Here is a 6,000-nt window from a genome sequence, read left to right as displayed (position 1 = left end):
ACTATTTGCATCTTTCCCAGGGAATTTCTGACAAGCAAATCTTTGGGTGAAGCTAGATTCAATTATTGACTGAATGATTTGCTTAATAACCTTGACAAAAAAAGAAACCTTGTAAAATCTATTGTGACTCACTTTATGAGCAAATCAGGTAGTGGCCGAAGTTCCAGTCTCAATTATGATCATATATTGAAGTCTACCTGCAGTTATTTGTACAATTCCAAGATAATAGACACTGCCAACAAAGTAAACACGTTCCCACTATCCACAAAGATATTTAAATATAATTTATTTGGTAATAAATTTCTTGCCATTTATATTGTTATGGACTGCAGTCCTTAGTTCCATGTGATAGGTACAAAAATAAAATTTGAACACAGTAGGATCCAAAACTCCACCCCTAAGCTTATTACCATGAACCAGTTTTGGTCACCACAACATAAAAAAGATGTTGAGACTCTAGAAAGAGTGCAGAGAAGAGCAAGAAAGATGACTAGGGAACTGGAACTCATAAAACATACAAAGAATAGTTGCAGGAATTGGTTTCTTTAGTCTAATGAAAAGAAAAACTGGGAGTGACATGATAGCACTAATCAAATATCTAAGGGACTGCCACAAAGAAGAGGGGGATCAACCTATGTCCAAAGCAGCTAAAAGACAGGACAAGAAGCAAAGGATAGAAACCAATTAAGGAGAGAACCAACCTAGAACTAAGGAGAAATTTCCTGACAGAACAATTAATCAATGGAAAGATGCTTCTTCACTGAAGATTTTAAAGAAGAAATTGGACAATCATTTGTCTAAAATGGTATAGGGTTTCCTGTGTGAGTAGGGGATTTGAGTAGAAGATCTCCAAGGTTTGTTCCAACTCTGTTATTCTGTTATGAAACACAAGGACAGAACACATGCTTTGCTAGCAGAAGTTTCTATGTTAGACTGGAAATACCAGAAATTATGAACAAAACTGAATTGGATGAATCTATGATCTGCTTTGCTGTAACGAAAATGATGTGTAAATGATACATCTGGGAAGGGTTTTTGTTTTGCTTTGTTTTTACAAAGTGCAAATGTACAAAAGATAGTGATTGCCATATCATTAATTAATGGTGGCACAGTTTCAGAAATGGTGTTTTGTTATCTGAGACTTAGTAGGAAGCAGCACCTTCATTCCAGCTGAGCCCTTAATGGCTTTCTAAAACCTAATATCCACTCTGGCAACTGTTGATGAAACAAAGCAATGTTACAATAATGTAACTCGCATGTCTGCAGTATTTATCACTTCTTAGGCCAAAACAGCTGGAGAGAAGCTTTCAGCTCAGGGAAACCTAAGTCGAGCTAAGAAATGTTAAAATCTCTTCAATTGCTTTGAATGCTGACAGAAAATGCAGTGTTTCTTTCTTCGTTTGGAATCAATTACCCATTAATCAATTGTCACCAAGGTTAGACAAGGCTTAGAAGCAAACACAAGGATGTTTATAATACCATAGCGACCCTCCCTGCAGTATATTTATTAACTATTAGCAAGAATTCTATTTATTTTGTGTATTTATTCATTCAGTTTAAAAGGCTGGGCATCTCTCGGCCCAGAGATGTATGACACATATGACTTTGGGCTGCTAACAGAGATTAAAACAGCATGATAAAACCATCATAGTGGAAACAAATAAATAAATAACAAATATAAAAGCTGACATAAAACTAATAACCAAATAGGGGCTCAACCACATATCCTTGGCCCTTAGCAACAAAATCCAAATGTTAGGATTGTACAGAAGACCAGTAGGGCTAAATTGTGCCTAATCTTTAATTCCAAAGGGCAGCACAGAAGAAGCCCTTTTGTTGAACCTGCCAGGTCACATTCCCTAATGGACAGGCTCTGGGACATCTCTGTTTTGGTAGATCTCACATGAGGGGAAAGTACAACTGAGGAGATACATTTCTCCAAGAAAACACTCTCATGTCACCAATGCCTTGAATTAACTCAGAAGCATACTGACAATGAATGCAGCTTGCAGAGCAATGGTGTCATGTGCCACAAACAAAATGTGCATCCAAAACTACCTGTGTTGCTGCATTTTGTACCAGCTGAAACTTCTGAATGGTCTTCAAGGGCAGCCCCACAGATCATGTTGCAATAGTCTAATTGGGGAATAATCATGGCATGAATGACTGTGGACAGCCTCTCCTGGTCTAGGAATAGGCATAATTTGCATATAGTATACAGGTATGCAAAGGCCCTCCTAACATGGCTATCATCTGCTGTTTGAGCAGGAGCCATGAGTCTAAGGACACCCTCAAATTGTTCACAGATATTATTCGGTAATTCATACAGTCCTCCCCAGAAGAAGAGATGGAAGTTCCTTAGATCTGAGGCATCTAAAACCCAAAGCCAGGTCCCCAGAACCTGAGGGAATCTAAACAGACATTGAGATGAGACCTCCATAGCATCATCAGATAGTCCAGGGTGGAGATATCATCTGCATACTATAAAGGAATGGTGGAATGACATTAGGAGACTGGGTAAAGAGATACAACCAAGGAAACAATCTGGTAAAAGATAGTGTAGGCCGTATCTATGGGGCAAAAAGACTCAGAAGAGACCCTCCCAAGATTCTCAGGCTATATGACAGATGGAGGAGGGAATTATACTTTCAGACTAGCCAGATTCTGTTTAACAATAAAGTAAAATTAACTCATTTGGTTGTCTTTTCTATCTGATCTGTCCTGCAAGGCAAACATATACAGATGATAACTCATTCTAAACCATTGGATAATCTCACGCAGCACCTTCATAGAGATGTTTAATTAGAGAGGATCATACCCCTTACCATAAGCAGGATGATTTGAGTTACAAACTTGGAGCCACAGAAAACCAAACAATGGAAAGCAGGCCCATTACTGCGTAGCCTTTTCCAATCTGGCATATTTAGATGTGTTGAGCTTCTATTTTCATAATTGCCAATTAGTATAGGCAAAGACCAGCTGGCTGGGACATTATGTCTCATTTGAAGAATGCTATTAGACTTCCTAGATGGATTAGAAGCTTTCCAATACCAGTAGAGCTTTAACTGAATCATTATAATAACTGTTGATGGAATCTGAAATTTAAGGCTAAAGCTTCACTTTATATCCTCCTGACTTAAATTTGCACTGAACAATGTTATCCCATTTTGCATTTTCCATAATCATTTATGAGTGACAGTCAGTAGTTTATAATCTCTACATATCTGGCCTGGGAAACTCTAGTTCCTAACATAATTCTGATTAGCACCAAATAATATATGGTTCTTATTATATCTCCAAATTACTGATTCTCTTGGTGAACTAAAGTAGCCTTTGATTTGAACAAGATTCCTAATGGCTGCATCAGTACCACATCAATCAACATTATAGAAATAGTTTGACACTAACTTCTTTGAGGATGTTTACTTATCACTTTAAATTTTAGGGTGCAGCCTTGGGATTTTCTGGTGGTCTTTTATTATTATAAATCAGAGTTGACATTGCTTACCTTTGGAGATTACTGAAAGTTAACCACCAAAGGAGGTGTCCAGCCAATTAAAACTTATTAAAAAGTAAAATTATATAAAATATGTAACACACCATAAAAACAATATAAACACCGATCAGTTGTAACCTTTATTTCTGTTCACAGAAAGGGCATGATTTCATCTTATTTTCTTTTTCTTCTCCCTTCAACATCTATATATTATATTTTGCATCGTAGAGATGCAAAGATATGGACTATCTTATTATTAATCTTCATTTGTTGTTCTGTGGCATGGCTCACTATTTTATTTTAGATAAAAATAAAATAGTTTGCTCCTTGCTCTGTAAAACCTATTTTTTTCTGCAGCATCAATTGCTTGTTTCAGATTTATCCGTAGGTGAAAATTCCAAACTCTCTTTGGAGTGTTTTTTTTTTTTTTTAGTTGACATCTCCTACTAGTTCTTTACAGTTAAATAATTCTCCACTAACCTCTCTGGATAGAAAGAGAAAAAAAAAACAGCTTTCATTTTTCATTCATCGGGGCTGTTGAATTCTGTCTTACAAATTCAGTTCAAATACTAGAAGTGCAGACTCAGGCAGGAGTGAATGACAAAATGCTTTCATTAATCTGCCTTGAGGAAATTCTTTTCATGCAAATGGAGCGTGCTATAATAGGCTTTGTTAAATTCAAGATCACATTTTATACACTGACATTAAGGGAATTCCTGCTCAGCAATGAAACATGTAGCATTTTATAGCATCATGAAACCATACATAATCCATAGAGTCTTGGATGGTTGTATATTCTGGTTGCTGATTGATTGCTATCATTTCACATGGAATTTAAGGATTCTGATGGTGGGGGGGGGTGTTTGATTCCTTATGGGTTCTTCTCATGTGCATACAATGTGTAGAATTACCTCTAAAAGAATGCAACACTTATTGACAAACTACCAAGACATTCAAGATATCTACCTCATTGCATTATATATCACTAAGCTAAAACTTGTCTCCTAATTGATTGTCTCTTGCCATATATCACAAATGTAGTAATTCCAATGAACCATCCAATTTTGTCACAGAAGTGTAATAAGGCAAGGGGGTTGGAATACAAACCCATAAATATCAAGTGTTGACACATTAACTGCAAATAAATCTTGGTTACATATGGCTAAATTTTAGAAACAGATGTTCATCCCATCTTTCTAAGGTCTTTGGGTAGGTAGCAATATATTAATCACAAAGCAACTAACCAAATTAAGCCATAGATTTGGGGGGAAAAGAGAAAAGAAAAAACAGTATATATGGTAATAATAACATCAAAGAAGGAAATTAGAACGATGAGGAATAATTGAATTATTTCTGTTGTAAGAAATCTTCAGGAGAAAATAATTCCTTAGACAGGAGAAAGCAATTGCCTCAATATGTACTTTTGGACTTGAATCTGAAAGACTGACATTTTAATTCCCAATGAGCCACAGTTTAAATTTTGGAAAATTTACCACACAGATTTATTCTGAAGCTGACCTAGAATGCGTTTATGAATGTTACAAATTAGTTTATTGGAAAAAGGGTTCCAAGTAATTATGTAAAGAATGTACAGTATAAAAACAACAACAATAAAGTGAAGAAGAAAACTGGATATGTTACTCAAGGGACCAAGAATTTTTGTCAATTATTTGCCCAACTGAGAAAATTAGGCCATGACAATACACTTCAGACTCATTCTCTCAAAGAGACTTATCTTTAGTTTACGTTTACTGTCACTGTCCTTGTGAATTTCTAAACCTGGAAAAAGAAAGACTATTACCATTAAATAATTTTAGGATTTTTTTTTTAAAATTGAGCAGCAAAGCAAACATTCTCTAAGTCTTCATCACTGCCAACCATCAGCATCTTGGAGGTTGCTGATATGAAGAACAATTGCAGGAATTGGGTATGTCTAGTCCAGTGATGGCGAACCTTTTAGAGACCGAGTGCCCAAAAACTGGCCCCGCCCCCATTCCACCCCCTGCTGCGCCCCAGCTCTGCCCCCATCCCCCATCCCACCTGTCCACAGGACCACTCACTGCCTCCAGGGCCCACCACAGATTGTCCAGGCAGCCCAGCAGCGCTATGGCGGTCACGCCCTCTGCCCATGCCCTGCAGCATCAACTGTGCACAATGGAGTGTGAGGATAGAGTCTTGTCTATGCTGCCTGGCTGCCATGTCCTTGGCTGCACTGCTCCATGTGGGCCACGCTCAGGGCGACTCTCCTTCAGGGGGGTGCTGGAGAGAGGGTCATGGGGGGAGGTGAGGATGGGGCAACAGCATGTGTGCCCACAGAGAGGGCTTCGAGTGCCACCTCTGGCACCCATGCCATAGGTTCGGCATCACTGGTCTAGTCTAATGAAAAGAAGTAGGGGTGACATAATAGCACTGTTCCAATATTTGAGGGGCTGTCACAGAAGGGGGGGCTCAACCTATCCTCTAGAGCACTAGAAGGCAAGACAAGAAACAATGAATAGAAACTA

This window comes from Crotalus tigris, unplaced genomic scaffold, assembly GCF_016545835.1.
Source record: "Crotalus tigris isolate CLP2741 ecotype Arizona unplaced genomic scaffold, ASM1654583v1 scf7180000017549.6302385, whole genome shotgun sequence".
NCBI lineage: Eukaryota > Metazoa > Chordata > Lepidosauria > Squamata > Viperidae > Crotalus > Crotalus tigris.
Note: the sequence above shows the minus strand (reverse complement) of the source record.